Below are 17,252 nucleotides of genomic sequence, written 5' to 3'. Positions count from 1 at the left end.
GCGCGAGGGGAAGGTTGGCAACTTGCTGGTACCATTCCTCATAAAAATTTGGCTACTGTAATGCAATACTTTGTGTCTAGGGGCAGCTTGGAATTAAATGCACTTACTTCAACTGTACTCTGTTCATCATAAGAATACAGATATTTTATACTATTAATATGTGGACCAGCTGGCCAAGAAAGCTGCAATCTCTGTAACCTTCTTAAATATTTAGTTACCTTATTCGGGCCTTTTGAAACACATAAAAATGGAAACCAGATCACAGTGGGAAGAGGAAGGACAAACTTCTGCTCCTAAAGCAAAGATTATAAATGGACAACCCTACTTACCAAGATTACCTTGGTTCCACAGTATGTCGTACACAGAAGAGCGATATCTACAATTACAGGAATGAGATTCAATCACTCTCCTGCTTATTTATTCCGTCTCCATCTTACGACTTCGGGCACCCGTGATTGCAACGACTCAGATATAAGCATGGAGGTATAAGGAGGGGAGATGCCATGACGTCACAAACTTGAAGCCGACAGAAACCGAGCTCCGCCATTGCAGTTTGGTCAGAAGACTCGTTTCCGATTGTGCTACTGTCTAGAGCTGCTGAAGGTTTTTTCATTTTAAAATGCCGGTTTGCGTTGTTTACGTGTGTACTAACCGTTGGAATAGTGCTACCAAGTTAAAAGGAATCACGTTCCATGCGTAAGTGGCCCCGTTCGTAAAATATTGTCGTTTATATTCGTGAGATGTGCGGCCTTGTTTACGTTTTGTGAAACTGTTTTCTTCTTATTTTATTTCAGATTTCCGATCAGTGAAGCTCGTAGGGCTCTGTGGGTTCATATGCTTATTTTTCTTGACAAAGCACAAACGATGTTTGTATTTACAAATGAAATTTTGTATAAGTGTGTAAACGAGTAAGAAATGTCATCCGGTATGTAAACTAGCATAGCTTTCGGGTTCTGCTTTCAGTTTACATCGACACAAATACAGTAAAAGGTGATTTGAGTTTGAAAAGAGCTTTGTACACTGTTATTTTTCATCATTCGAAGTTCGTATCCAAAAGAAACACTTAAGTTAACGAGACCAAATCAGTTGTATTGCTGGGGCAAAAACGCATTAAAAACAAAACGAAAACACCTGAAAAAGCTATTCTGACGTTGTGTTATGCATGTAAACATTGTAACACTCATCATCTGAAATTATTTCGCAGACATAACGTTAAATATGAAGAACACGCAATTCTAACAAGAGCTCTGTCACTGTTTTGACCAATCAAACATGGCGGCCCACCGGCTTCAAACAGACGTACAGCAGACGGCCATAGTGCCATCTCCCCTCCTTATACCTCCATGGATATGAGAGACGTTAATCATTTTATCTTTGCTTGCCGAAAGCATGATCAACACAGAGAAAAATTCCTCTCTGAGCTGGAACATCTCGGGACTCTATTCTCTTTAAATATTATAGCCCACTAATAAACAAACATCGTGCGGTGCTTCAATGTGTCACAAGATTCATTTTAAGGAGGGATATGAAAATTTCACAAACGATGTTTAAAAACAGCATAGTGACCATTTTTCCTATAGAATCGATTACAAGTGAGTGTATTTTCTAAAGTGTCTGTGTTTACTAAAATCCTGTGTAAAGATAGACTTGTATCATGGTTATTCCACCTGTTCTTAGCTAAATGGTGTTACATGTTGGAGGCAAAATAAAGAAAAACACAAACGCTTTGATTGGTCAGCAGCTGTCGCACACGTACTCTAGTATTGTTACGCTCTTGGAAGTAGGTCCTGCTTATGTATTATGTGTCTTATTATTATGTTACTGTTATTGAAACTTTAAGGTATTCTCATGTATTAACAGCCATCAACGTTTTTCTTAATGATACTTAAGCTATATAGCTTTCATAAATCGTGTAGTACCAGTCCCTGTACTGATGTTCTCTGTCGCGCTGCTTCCTGTCCATAGTGGAACACACGCGTGTAACACCGTTAAAAAGTGGCGAGAATCAGGTTGTTCTTAAGGCTTTTCACAGGTTTACTGAAAGAACCAGCTTTGAAGTTTTCTAAGTATATGTATTTTTAAGTTAATGGCCTTCGAAAACTGGATTTATAGCTGAATCGGTAGCGTTGTATGAATGATAATTCGGTACCGGTACTATTCATGGATCGATGGTCCAAATCTCGCCTCGGTCTTCTTTTTTTTCTCGTTCAGTTCGGAATACGCAAATCTTTTAAATGTTGTTGTTGTTGTGGTCTTCAGTCCTGAGACTGGTTTGATGCAGCTCTCCATGCTACTCTATCCTGTGCAAGCTTCTTCATCTCCCAGTACCTACTGCAACCTACATACTTCTGAATCTGCTTAGTGTATTGATCTCTTGGTCTCCCTCTACGATGTTTACCCTCCACGCTGCCCTCCAATGCTAAATTGGTGATCCTTTGATGCCTCAGAACATGTCCTACCAACCGATCCCTTCTTCTGGTCAAGTTGTGCCACAAACTTCTCTTCTCCCCAAACCTATTCAATACTTCCTCATTAGTTATGTGATATACCCATCTAATCTTCAGCATTCTTCTGTAGCACCATATTTCGAAAGCTTCTATTCTCTTCTTGTCCAAACTATTTATCGTCCATGTTTCACTTCCGTACATGGCTACTCTCCATACAAATAATGCGAATTCTTTACAGTCGAATGGAAAAACTAGTAGAAGCCGACCTCGGGGAAGATCAGTTTGGATTCCGTAGAAATGTTGGAACACGTGAGGCAATACTGACCCTACGACTTATCTTAGAAGCTAGATTAAGGAAGGGCAAACCTACGTTTCTAGCATTTGTAGACTTAGAGAAAGCTCTTGACAATGTTGACTGGAATACTCTCTTTCAAATTCTGAAGGTGGCAGGGGTAAAATAGAGGGAGCGAAAGGCTATTTACAATTTGTACAGAAACCAGATAGCAGTTATAAGAGTCGAGGGACATGAAAGGGAAGCAGTGGTTGAGAAGGGAGTGAGACAGGATTGTAGTCTCTCCCCGATGTTATTCAATCTGTATATTGAGCAAGCAGTGAAGGAAAGAAAAGAAAAATTCGGAGTAGGTATTAAAATGTAAATTTTAAATGTAAAATTCATCAAATATGTGCTAATTACCACATATCTAATTATCACTTTAATGAAAAATGCACCTTTGCTTGTTTCTAATAACGTATGGCACCCAAAATTATCGTACGACTTCAAATGAACCCAGCAGAAGACAACTGATCTGGAGCCAAGTTACGGGATCTGTCGCGAGAAATAACAAGGCGTTAAAGCTGTCAGACGTACTGGAACCAGTGCATGAAGCTTTTCTCACGAGTCTCTGCCGAACGCTGGCGGGATACAGAACGGCTCGTCATAAAAGAAGAGGAGAAAATACGGCACTTGGATGGTTTCTTGGATTCTGTTATTGATCTACTTGCTATTAGTGTAGCAGATGACAGTTCCAGTACTGAAGCCGGCCGCTGGTGGCCGAGCGGTTCTGGCGCTACAGTCTGGAACCGCGCGACCGCTACGGTCGCAGGTTCGAATCCTGCCTCGGGCATGGATGTGTGTGTTGTCCTTAGGTTAGTTAGGTTTAAGTAGTTCTAAGTTCTAGGGGACTTATGACCTCAGCAGTTGAATCCCATAGTGCTCAGAGCCATTTGAACCATTTTTTTCCAGTACTGAAATGCATTTCTCGGATTTGGGTATGGAAGGAGTAAAAAGATTATGAGACGGCTGACTATAATACTTTCAGTGGCTTCAGTATTTAAGAGTATTTAAGTATATCATGAACTCGCAGCTGGCTGGCCTGTGCTGTCCAAGTTACATGCGCCGGTCAAGCTGTTGTCCCGTGTTATCGCTCAGTCGATGTGCGCGTTATTCGAGACAACTTGGCTACCGCTTCACGTGCAACGAAATGCCAAGGGGTTCCAGCAAACGCGGAAGAATACTTGGTGTAGTGTTCACATCAGGTTTATTCTTATGATGAGCACAGCATAGCGCTGATTTTCTCCGTTTCTGGTTCAAATGGCTCTGAGCACTATGCGACTTAACTTCTAAGGTCATCAGTCGCCTAGAACTTAGATATAATTAAACGTAACTAACCTAAGGACATCACACACATCCATGCCCGAGGCAGGATTCGAACCTGCGACCGTAGCGGTCACGCGCTTCCAGACTGAAGCGCCTAGAACCGCACGGCCACGCAGGCCGGCCTCCATTTCTGGCATCACTACAAAATTATCAAGTGATTGTGGACAAATAGTAGGTAGGAGGTGTCAGTCAGTAATAAACTTGGATATGACAAGGGGATCATCAACTGTAGATTCCCCTGTCACACTCACTGGAAGTGTGTGTAATACTGAGGCTGAAGAAGTTTTCTTTATTGGAAATTATAGTTTGAAATAACTACGTTTACATAATCCTTCAACGAAAGCTTCACAGACTGCAGGAATTATGCGATTAGTCCTGGCTTTGAAATGTGGAATAAATATGCAATGCTTTGACAGCAATCTCCTGTTACCAAAAAACGAAGACTAACAATGATTATTTGCCTCACGGGACTTACTTTTCTGAAATAAGTATTTTTCTTTGAAACAACTGGCCCTATAATATTCATTAGAACTTCAAAATCGGACGACGACATCCTAGTGAAGTTACGAAAACTAGAACTGTCTTCCAAACTCAGCTCACGCAGCATGTCATTCCCGCCACATCTTCCGTAATACGTTCTTGTCCACCAACGACGACTAAGTCGTTTTCATCGTATGCTTATTTCGTCGAGTATTATTAATGCCGCACACATATAATTAATTTTTCCTCTTTACTCGCCAAAGCGTAGTTCTTGATGCGAATACATAATGTGAAATGTTTTCTGTCTGTTCAGTGTAGCAGACAGTGCGAATACTTTCCATACTTATTATGCAGAAACATAATGTGAAATGTTCATTGTCTGTCCAGTGTAGAAGACGGTACAAATACTTTCCATACTTAATATGTAGAAATGTTCGTTGCTAGTATACAAGGGTCTACGAACAACGAACAATGTTGCCAACATGATTTACTAAATCCGCGTAGAAAAAGTTACCGTTAGTAGCGGGGGGAGAGGGGGGGGGTAACTTTGGCAGTTCTGTTAAAGGGGTGCATGATCACCTCGGTACGGCTCTGCACCAACTTTAGTAAGAACGAGATCGTTGCCAAAATACGAGCCAACACTTAAGCTAATGAACCTGAGATGTACGAAATAGTGTTACTACTCGTAGTAATTTTGCTTCTTGGTTTCGGGCATGAATGTCTGAAACTCATAGAGCTGACCGTTTGACAAGCGAATAGAGAACATTTAGCGCTCTCATTTTGCAACCACCGTCGTTTCGTCGCTGCTAAATTTATCGTGTTTTGGATTGGTCGGAGTCGCAGCGGTGTGGTGGGAGCGTGGGCAGTGGCGCGCCGCGCGGCCGCCAGTGGGAACTAGTCTGCAGCCAGCAAGCAGCGAGCCCGGCTCAGCTCTGCCGCCCGCGCCCCAAGGTAAAGCAGCAGCGCAAACACCAAGCATGCTCAATCACGCATGTCTGCCCTGCCGTAGACGCGAAGTGCCGACTGTCAACTGTTCGCTCAGCACACGTGTAACTCGCCAGTGGGATTCGAGCCAAAACAATAAAAGGAGGCTGCGCGGAGAGGCAAATGCAAGAGTGCTACGGAACAGAGAAATATCATCTGATCTACCTACATCCATACTCTGCCGCTGTGAAAAGCATGGCAGAGGGTACTTCCCAGTGTAGCAAATATTAGGGTGTCTTCCCATTCTGTACGGTACGGAATGCAGGAAGTAAAAAGCCGCTTGTGTAGAAAAATGTTCTCGAACCGGCGCTGCTAATGCGATTACGCCTTTTCTTACATTACATTACTTGATTCATATGTCATAGATTCTACTTAGAAAAGTATATGGAATATGAAAGGCACTGAAACATGTACATTTTATTCGAGTGCAGTATGTAGGGTGTCATGTAAGCCGTCATGTTTCGTGAACGGTACTATGTATCGAAACTAGGATTTCGGCAAATGGGAGTACGCTAAGCGGCATGTACTTTGGTATGTCATGAAGTGTCTTTTCTTGTATTGCTCGAGATATTGAAGCAAGTATGATTTTTTAAACAGAGTGCTGTACTATTTTTAACGGCGTCCGAAAGCGCTTGAGAAGACGAACACAACGATATAATTGTTGAAGTTGAGGTTGAACATCCAGGAGATGCACCAAAATTGGAAAGCAATGTGACCAAAGCAGAGCTACCAAAACTATGGTTCGGTAGTTTTGGTACGCTACATAAATGACGAAGTAAATTTTAGGATTACCGGTAGTATTGGTAGCACTGGTAGGTTAGAAACATAAATGAATGTGTAAGAGAGAAACTGGAAATGACGACTTTTCTTTGTCCTTTTTTTAGTTTTGCGCATAATTAGAACCGCATTTCATTTAGTGTTAGTCCATTGTGTATTTTATATCCTTACAAAACATATATTGCATTTTATAAGTAATAAAAATTAGTTGATCGCTTTAACTTCAGCTCTTTTATATAACCAAAGCAATTACTTTTGACGCAAGTATAGTCTGCATACACCAGCACAAAAAATATGTATAATTATTCTTGTTCATCATGACCAAAGCAAGAGTTTCATGTTATTATTGGTGAATGAGAAATTTATTTATGAATAACAGAAACATGTTTTATATAAGTTCGACGAAATATTGAGGCGATGTTTGATATAATTTTGTTTTACATTTTTTTATGTTACTTTTTTGTTGAGGGAATTGCGTTTTCTAACGCTTTGTGATAAATCTGCATTGTTTTCTTTATTTTTACCAGATCCCCCTGTTTCGCGTTACAAATCAATAAATTTCGAATAAAATTTGAATTAAACATTGGTAGTTTCAAATTTGCTATAAACAGGCTTACAGGAGGATAACTATGCAGAACAAAAGCGTTTCGTAGGTTAGTTACCCCGCCCTCCACATATCTTCACTCAGTTTCTGGACTGTTCACCGCTTCAGGTTTTTAGGGGAATCTAATAAGACGCTGACAGCATACGTAAAGAAAGCAATCGTTATGAGGTAATGCCCGATAGGTATGCAACACACACACACCTAACTTACAGTAACGCAGGAGCGACTTTTAACTGACTGAAGCTACTAGGAAAGCTACCGTAATCTACGCTTGCTTATGATAGCCTAAGGTAGTTTTGCAACTCGAGGCCAGAGTCAGCTATTGCAATGTAAACACCACGAAGCAGAGCTCCCGTGCGAGACTGCGTCGACACATGCAGCAAGACAGGCCTACGCCACTAAGATAAAGCCTCATTTCCTATCGACATAGATACAGGGTGACCATTATTGAACTGTATGAACGAAAGCGTAAATTAATTACAAACTAGGGCGTGCACACATTGTATTCAACATGTAAACACCACTACAGATATTCGGATTTAGGTTATGACGTGTTCGATATGCCTGCCATCATTGGTGATGATGTAGCGCGGACGAATAGCGGAATTCTGCATGACCCGTTGTAGTGTCGGAACATCGATGCTGTCGATGACCTCCCGATCAACCGTTTTCAGCTCAGCAGTGGTTTTGGGGTTATTGCTGTACATGGTATCTTTAATAGCGCCACACGAAAAGGAGTCGCATGTGTTCCGATACGGAGAATATGGCGGACAATCGAGGTCCATGCCAGCGGCCGCTGGTTATCCCGGAGCCAGAATTCGGTCCTCGAAGTGCTCCTCCAGGTCATGAAGCACTCTCCTGCTTCAATGAGGTCGAGCTCCGTCTCGCATGAATCACATCTTTTCGAAATCAGGGTTACTTTGGATAATGTGGATGAAATCATCTTCCAAAAACCACGTAGTCATCGTGCCAGCAAGGAATATAGCACCGATTATTCCATGACTGGACATTGCACACCACACAGTCACTTGTTGAGGATGAAGAGAGCTCTCGATCGCGAAATGCGGATTCTCAGTCCTCTAAATGCTCCAATTTTGCAGATTGACGAACCCATCCAAATGAAAGTGGGCTTTGTCGCTAAACCAAACCGTAAATCGCATACAATTCCCATCATATCCTGCGACCAACCGTGCAGTTTGAACGTCCTAACGCAAACCGTTCAGAAGTTATGATGATTTTATTTCATATAGTTCAATAATTGTCACACTGTATATGATGATATTTTTTTTATGTAGGACTATGACATGTACTAGTTTTCTGGTGCATGAGATTGAGCTTAGGAAAACTGTTTCAAATGTGTGTACGTTTCCAGGTTTTTGTGGAAAGAATTACAGTTTCGTCATGCAATTTTCCCTTTCAATCGTCTCCGTTGCTGCTCAGTTGTCAACACCGATACAGAAACATCATTCATGCTTCATAACTACAAACAACATTACTCAAGGGAAAAAGGAAACTCCTGTATTAACTTCCTTAGATTTAAAAAAAAAAAAAAAGTTCCCCGACCTTTCTTCGCCTGGAGAGTTCTGAATGCTTCTTAAAGTAAACCACCTGCCGTCAGACAAATGTGTCTATAAGTAGTACTCGACACTGTAATTAGACAGAATTCACTTTCAATATACTAAAAAGTTTATTCTGCATGACTGACGACATGTCATACACAATATATACTTTTCTCAAATACAGTATGTGCTCAAATTGTTTACCATCGTCTGCGAGGCACATTTGCAATCGACGTTCGAGAAATAGGTGAACTGATGAAAGTATTTGGGATGATATGCCGTTGCATGCTGTGGCGATTCGACGGCGTTTATCGTCTGGCGTAGTTGGGGCTTCATGATAGGCTACATCTTACAGGGCACACAGCAGAAAGAAATTAAAAGGAGTCAAATCGAGAGACCTGGCCAGCCACTATAATGCAGCATTCCGTCCTATCCAACGTTCAAGAAACATTTCATTCAGTTGTTGCGTTGGTGAGTGGTGTGCTGACCACATGCCCCTCCTATCCGCATCCTCAACTGAGGATGACACGGCGGTCGGATGGTCCCGATGGGCCACTTGTGGCCTGAAGACGGAGTGCTGCTGTTGCGTTGGTACACGGGAGGAGTGAGCCGAACAGCCGTCGTGCTGGAACCACATACACTGTCGCTTGTCCGATGGTACCTCTTCTAGAAGAACAATCAGAATATTAGTAAGAAAGTGAGGATACGTATTTCAATTTAATATCCCTGGGATGAAGGAAGGTCCCACAACGAAATTTCCTAGGATGCTGCAACGTAGCTTTACGCTTCACGTTCGTGACAGTGATTTGATTGCGTAAAAAATTTGACTGTGTCAAAATGTATGTAAAATCGGATCCACCGTTAATTTTCCGCTCCCCAGCAGTGCATATCACGTGAATGTGCAAAACAGTGGTTCGTAAACGTTGCTTTGTCGGTGAAGAGCACACGCTGAAAGAACGTAGTATCGTCTTCCAAGCGATGTAAGACAAACTAACAAAATTATATATTTATTTATTTAACATGATCTAATTAGGACCATCAGACCCTCTGTTACGTCGGTCCAGGGATTCTCAAATACAGTAACTTTTTTACACCAAAATTAGCTAAGAAATAACAATTTTAATATGAAAACTAGTATTAAAATGATTATGTGTGTGAAATGACGGTATGAGAAAATATACCGACTATCAGCTAATAAAGTTATTACCGGCAGTACTTGTACTAATGCAACTGCTGCCACTAATAGTGATAATAATAATAATAATAACAATAATTATAGTGGCAGATATAATAAATATTTAGAGGTATTCGTAGTAGATGCTTTCTGATATAGCGAGTTCTGTAGAAAGGAAATTTAAGGAGACTGCACCGGCTAAGAATACTGGGAAGTATGGAAGATCAGATTGAAACAGGGACGTACAAGGGTAATGGGTGCGTACAGGTACAATGGTAATCATTATTGATACTTTATTGGACGTGTCATTAACTGTCTTCTTAAGCTGGGAACGTTATTCACTTCTCTAATATAATGCGGGAGGTTTTTCCAGAGTCGGCTTCCTGCTTCTGAGGACTTCGAGAGCTGTTTTGATTAGTGGGGCGCTCAACTGCGCGTTCATCAGCGCCCGTACGAAGTCCAAATTTTTACACAGTCCAATTTTTTACACACTCAAAACTCTGTCACGAATGATGATGATGATGATGGTGAAATAATAACAACACAAACACCCAGTCCTCGAGGAGAGAAAATCCCCAACCCGTCAGGGCTTCGAGAGTGGCTGAATGATGGAGTACCACAGAAAGGATTTTGCTCTGGTGGGAACGGGTGTTTCTCCTATGTTGTTCAGACAAATGCATTAACGTCGAAGAGGTATATGAGGGACAGTGTGCGTGGGTATGACAATGGAGAAGACAGTGGGTATGGAAATCTCTGCGCTTGTCTGGATGCACCAGGATATCTGCGCATATGATGGTGAAATACGATCAAAGAGTCTAACATCTCAGATATAACGAACACAAGTATTCATAACCAGTTCCAGGTACCGTGAGCTTTCCTGACGAAGGCCTTACAGGATAACATCACCGTAATCAGTAATTGTAAGTATAAGTGTCTGTACAGATTTCTTTTCCAGGTGAAGAGAGAAGATCTTTTTATATTTTTGTAGGGCGTCTGAGAGATACTGGTGCCTTTTGCACATTGCAGCTATGTGCTCAGTCCAATTTGGATTTGTATCTGTTTTTACACCTAAGCTCTTTGTTAAAGGAGAGAAGTTGATATTTGTCCCATTTAGGAAGATGATGTGGATTCCCGATAGTTCATGTTAATGAGCCTAGAATAACCAATTAGTACCATTTGGGTTTGGTATGGGTTGAACTTTAACTCTATACCCTGAGCCCATTTTGATAATGCACACAGGTCGGTGTTGAGATTCTCTATAGCTGTCTTCAGGTTTATTGGTTTTTCATTTAGATACAACTAAAGGTCATCAGCGTACATACCGCATTTGCAGTAGGACGAAACTGATGAAACATCGCAGTGAAAAGAATACAGGATCTAACACCGAACCCTGGGGTTCCTGATGCTACCTGTCTCCCTTGTGACTTTACGATGCCGAACACGATGAATCGATGGCTAGACGTCAGGTGTGAGCGAAACCATTGCACTGCACTTGGCAAGAAATTCAGGCTGGTAAGTTTGGCAAGTAAAATGTCATAGCTGACAATGTCAGAGGCGTTGTTGAAGTCTAAGAAGCACGTGATAGTTCCATCTTGTGCATCAATAACAAGCTTCAGGTCGCCTGTTACCTTTATTAAGGCAGATGTTGTGCTGTGATGTTTACAGAAGCCTGATTAGTATTGGTCTAGTAGTTTGTTTGAAATTAGTTAGTTTGTTAGCTGGTCACGGGCTATATGTTCTAAGGTATTGGACAATGCAGCAGTATACAAGTAGGTCGGTAATCAGATGATGCTGTGGCAGCGTCCCTTTTAGGTAATGGCTTAACTAGTTTCTGGTTCAAGGCCTCAGGAAAAACACTTGTGGTTAAGGAGTGGTACAAGATATCAGTTGTCGGGGGCAGTAGTGGGTCAATAATAAGCTTCATCATTTGGACTGTGATGCCATCGTGTGCAGCAGATGCTGATCTGATACGCGTGATGGTTCTTTTGACGGTGTGGCAAGTAACATGCTCTGGAGAGAATTTTTCGTGGCTACGTTGTTTATCCCCGTGAAGTAATTAATGAATTTCAGTTTCGTTGGTGGTTCAGTTGTGGTTGTAGATAGTGGGAAGTACCGATTCATTTCAGCGGATAAGACAATGGAATCAGCTGCAGCTTGTACTTTGTCTGTACCAAGACCATGCAGGATTTTCCACAGGACAGCTGGTTTATTTTCGTTGTCGGTTAATATGTGGGCATACCTGAATTTTGCATTTCTCACAGCTTGACTGACTCTGTTTCGCTTCTGCTAGCATATGCTTTTCACGCGCGGAACATAGTTCGTATACCCGATGTGCAGCTTGTGTGAGATTAATGGGCTATTTTAGTTCTTCAGTTAGCTGAGCTGCAGTTTTCCTTCTCACTTTTCCAATATTCAGGGGGGTATACTTGTCATATAGCTGAGTAAGTTTGTTAGCAAACTAGTTTTTCGTTTATGCTCGGGAATGGAGTACAAGACGTCCCGAACACTATTTCTTGCACCATACTTGCAAGTTGAGATAAATTAATGTGTTTGAAGTGTCGGTATGTAGTCAGTTGCGGTTTTATTTCAGGGACATTCTAGCGACTACGACATGAAAATTATGTCATAGGCAGACATGCCAGTTGCAGATATTTGAGAGGCACAAATTACTCTGTTTGAGGATTTCGTTGCAAATATAACCATGAGAGTGTGACTATTATTCAAGCTGAAGTAGCGACATGTTTGAAGAAGAAAGCATCCGATTAAGTTTCACACTGGACTGACTATTGTCTAGCTATAATTACATGCTCCTATGTCGATTCGGATCTTGAAAGAGTAGTTTCAAAGCCAGCAAACACGCCTACTTTAGGAGGTTTGCAGAGGATACATACAGGGGTTTTATCTCTCTGAACAAATGGTTCAAATGGCTCTGAGCACTATGGGACTTAGCATCTGAGGTCATCAGTCCCCTAGATTTAGAACTACTTAAACCTAACTAACCTAAGGACATCACATACATCCATGTCCGAGGCAAGATTCGAACCTGCGACCGTAGCAGCAACGCGGTTCCCGACTGAAGCGCCTAGAACCGCACGGCCACAACGGCCGGCTCTCTCTGAACATATATTCCATCTTTTTATCTTCATTATTGTTGGATGAATGTAGCACAGCAGATGAAAAATCAGAGTGTATGTACACCCGTACTCCATCCCCTCGACGAATACATCTGTCGTGTCTTAAAAAGACGTAAATGTCATTCCTCGGATTCTAGGTTTCAGGGACTCGATCAAGCAAGCTGTAGACCAGGGCCAACCACAGTGTGCCGGGTGTGCGGGCATCGTGCGGGTCGAAAAAATGGTTCAAATGGCTCTAAGCACTATGGGACTTAACATCTGAGCTCAGCAGTCCCCTAGACTTAAAGCTACCTGAACCTAACTAACCTAAGGACATCACACACATCCATGCCAGAGGTAGGATTCGAACCTGCGACCGTAGCAGCAGAGCGGTTCCGGACTGAAGCGTCTAGAACCGCTCGGCCACAGCGGCCGGCTCTTTGGTCGATCCTTCCTGGAAGAACTCGGTACAGCGTAACATTTCATTTAATATTGCGGTGTGGCATTTTTCGGTCGACACACTGTCTTCAGTTCGGCAGAATCGCGGTGTCAGTGCCGTTCACCTTCCTCTATTTGTTCATGGTATGAAGGACCAGTCCAGGTCCAATGGCTGTTTGCGCAAAAAGAGGGAGTCTATCGACCTATTGTCACAAGCCTTTAAAAATGAATCGGAATGACAGAATAGAGGGATGAGAATTCTCATTGTATATTCTGTAGTGGTACTGCAAATTTCCTATCAAATGATATTACAGTACCCTGCAGAATTAGTTAAGAGATTCAGTTGACAATGAGAGAGCAAAAAATTACAACGATTCATTGTTCTGTTCATCAAGAAGCACTTTGTGCTAAATTTGCAGGCTTGCAACATTTAAAGAAATTGGTGATATGACTAGTAAAATTCTTTATGTCACACACATTACTTCACTGAAACTTGTGACAGTTTTCAGTGGAACTGAAAAGAGAGTATGGAGATTTCATACACACATCAAAACAAGTTTTGCATCACTCCGGTTCCCAGAATTCCTGAAGATAGACGTTGACTGTCGATATTGTGTCACAGACACAGTCCCTTTTACTATTGAGAAATGTCACTAAACCCGCCCAATATGTAAACAACCATGCATGAGCAGCGCCTATTAGACGGAGGGGATCCGACAGGCCATCAGTTCAAGTCATTCCACCAGGAAGGAGGTGTACACGGCTCGTGTTGTCTGTAGTTCCACCATGCCTGGACGGTCAGTACTGCGGTCCGATCGCTTCCGCATAGTTACTTTGTGCCAACAAGGGAAGTGTCCAGGCGTCTCGGAGTGAAACCAAGCGATGTTGTTCGTACATGGAGGAGATACAGAGAGACAGCAACTGTAGATGACATGCCTCGCTGAGGCCGCCCAAAGGCTACTAGTGCAGTGGATGACCGCTACCTACGGATTATGGCTCGGAGGAACCCTGACAGCAACGGCACCATGTTGAATAATGCTTTTCGTGCAGCCACAGGTCGTCGTGTTACGACTCATGAGCAATAGGCTGCATGAGCGCAACTTCACTCCCGACGTCCATGGCGAGGTCCATCTTTGCAACCACGACACCATGCAGCACGGTACAGATGGGCCCAACATGCCGAATGGACAGCTCAGGACTGGGCTGGCATCACGTTTTCTCCACCAGTGAGTGTCGCATATGCCTTCAACCAGACAATCGTCAGAGACGTGTTTGGAGGCAACCGGGTCAGGCTGGACGCCTTAGACACACTGCCCAACGAGTGCAGCGAGGTGGAGGTTCCCTGCTGTTTTGGGGTGGCATTATGTGGGGCCGACGTCGCCACTGGTGGTCACGGAAGGCGCCGTAACGGCTGTACGAAACGTTAATGCCATCCTCCGACCGATAGTGCAACCATATCGGTAGCATAGAGGCAAGGCATTCGTCTTCATGGACGACAATTCGCGCCCCCATCGTGTACATCTTGTGAATGACTTCCTTCAGGATAACGACATCGCTCGACTACAGTGGCCAGCATGTTCTCCAGACATGAACCCTATCGAACATGCCTGGGACAGATTGGAAAGGGCCGTTTATGGACGACGTGATCCACAACCACTCTGAGGGATCTACGCCGAATCGCCATTGAGGAGTGGGACAATCTGGACCAACAGTGCCTTGATGAACTTGTGGATAGTATGCCACGACGAATGCTACTGGGTATTAGAGGTACCGGTGTGTGCGGCAGTCTGGATCACCACCTCTGGAGGTCTCGCTGTATGATGGCACAACATGCAATGTGTGGTTTTCATGAGCAATAAATGGCGGAAATGATGTTCGTGTTGATCTCTATTCGAATTTTCTATACAGGATCCGGAACTCTCGGAACCGAGGTGATCCAAAACCTTTTTTAATGTGTGTATATTACTGCGAAGTTGGTGAAGTCAAGGAGTACGCCTAGAACGATTTTTCGATTTAAAACTCGCTATTGTTGAATTTATGAAGGAAAAAGGAGTACAGGAACGAAAATTAGAACATCCAGAATAGGTGGCGTAACTCACATTTTAAGTGGATGGTTCAAATGGCTCTAAGCACTACGGGACTTAACATCTGAGGCCATCAGTCCCCTAGACTCAGAAATACTTAAACCTAACTAACCTAAGGACATCACACACATCCATGCTCGAGGCAAGATTCTAACCTGCGACCGTAGCAGCAGCGCGGTTCGGGACTGAAGTGCCTAGAACCGCTCGGTCATAGCGGCCGGCTTTTAAGTGGACTTGACTGCGCAATGACGGCATTAAGACATTGCAAGGTGAGGAACAACTTATTTCTGCTTTGATGGGGACGCATTTAAAAAAAAATGCGCCTTATAGAAGGGACACATTCTGAAAACACAGTCCAGTTCACTAAGCTCAGTGCCATTAAAGAAAACACGAGGTTTGAAGAATTCATTGTGGCTTTGGAAGAATTAGTTCGAGCACACTGCCAATCTTCGAGTTGTTGCCATTTCACTTGAAAGTGACCCTGTGGCATTTGCAGATGTAACTGATTAACATGTAAGATAATTCCCATTTCAGTAACAAATCCTTTTACGTGAAAACTGTCCAGGACGTCTGAATTGCTTTCCTCAGGTAGAGTTTCCAACTGTCCATAACGAGGCTGTTAAAGTGCTACAGTATTTCGGTCGACATATATGTGTGAAAGATCTTTCTTGATTATGAAACTAAGTAAGTCATGTTTATATGCCAATATGAGTGAAACTGTAGGAATCTGTCTGTATGACGACAGTTTGTACCAGATAACAATTATATTATGTCTTCAGCGAGCCAAAAATAATTAAATAATACTGAAAATCTGTTTTGTTTGTGGTCTATGTTGTCGAGAAATGTGAAATATAAAACCAAGTCGTATGCAGTGCGACTGCACTGTCAGTTAAATGCAGCGCATTCGCAGTTTCCATCTCTTCCCCCTCCTCACACTCAGACAGCGTGGTGTGGCGGCGGGGGAAGTATGCAGTGATGACGAGCACTATGGCGCCTGTGCCAGGGTGTGGAACACGAACCGAATTCTTGGCTGTCCCTGCTGTAGACGGAAACTGGTTAATGGATAATCTCATCGACCATGACGCTGTAGTTCTGTTTAATAAGGCAAGGAACGTATTTATCTCAACAGCATGGATGCATTGTCGGTTACATAAGCCTTGATTACTCTGGTATGCTAGCCGTTGTAGCCGTAAGAGAATTCGTTGCGAAACCTCACTCGACAGCAAAAATCCGATTAATTGGAAGTGACATCAGTTCTCTCCTTGGAACTGACAGTGGCAGAAAGAATTTATAATGAAACATTGTGTACATTTCGCAACCATAAAAGCGGAAATCTAAGAAAATTTCTCATGTGGGAACATGGGATGATTGTAAATAACCAACACTATGGTTAGCTGACAGTTGTTAACATAATTTTGAATAAGAAGACACCACTGTGGATATTCTACAAAAGGAACTAACAAGATTCAGTCTCTGTGGGCGTGAATTTTATTTCCTCGTAATAAACAAGCAGTTTGAGTGCTCGTGTAGAGTCTCCATACATGACCCCTATGATCATTATCGCTGGAACTCAGTCTACGCTTTTAAATAAAAATTTCTTATTACTGCGCATACTTTATCCGTGGCTATAAAAAGTGTGACATCACATCGATGACTTGAGACAGCTGGTGACAAACTGATAATCTCCATTTCTTTCAAAATTTGAACAAAATGTTAGTCTGTCGAGCTTGACAATGGCTAAATAAATTTTCCAACTTATTCCAAGCGATTATCCAGACTTTCCATCTTCAAATATGAAGCATATAGTCGTGTACATATTTGTGCTACAAATCACCCTTCACAGAATCCAGTCGCAGAGGTGGCTTTATTTGTGGATAAAGAAAGTAGTATACACTATGATTTGCCCTTTGTTGATAAGATGGATTGCACACGTGG

The 17,252-nt window shown here is 42.5% G+C and overlaps 1 protein-coding gene across 1 annotated transcript in view; it reads left to right on the top strand.

Annotated features, from left to right (window-relative positions):
- Nucleotides 1-5,387: 5,387 nt before the first annotated feature.
- The window catches only part of LOC126199382 (uncharacterized), a 327,315-nt gene continuing 315,450 nt past the window's right edge, over nt 5,388-17,252 (top strand). The window contains exon 1 of the mRNA XM_049936298.1: nt 5,388-5,535. The gene's annotated coding sequence lies outside the window, so the exon portion shown is untranslated. The remainder of the gene's footprint in view (nt 5,536-17,252) is intronic.

The sequence above is a fragment of the Schistocerca nitens genome, chromosome 8 (genome assembly GCF_023898315.1).
Source record: "Schistocerca nitens isolate TAMUIC-IGC-003100 chromosome 8, iqSchNite1.1, whole genome shotgun sequence".
NCBI classification, from domain to species: domain Eukaryota; kingdom Metazoa; phylum Arthropoda; class Insecta; order Orthoptera; family Acrididae; genus Schistocerca; species Schistocerca nitens.
The sequence above is the reverse complement of the archived record's forward strand: the minus strand, read 5'-3'. Positions and strand labels throughout refer to the sequence as shown.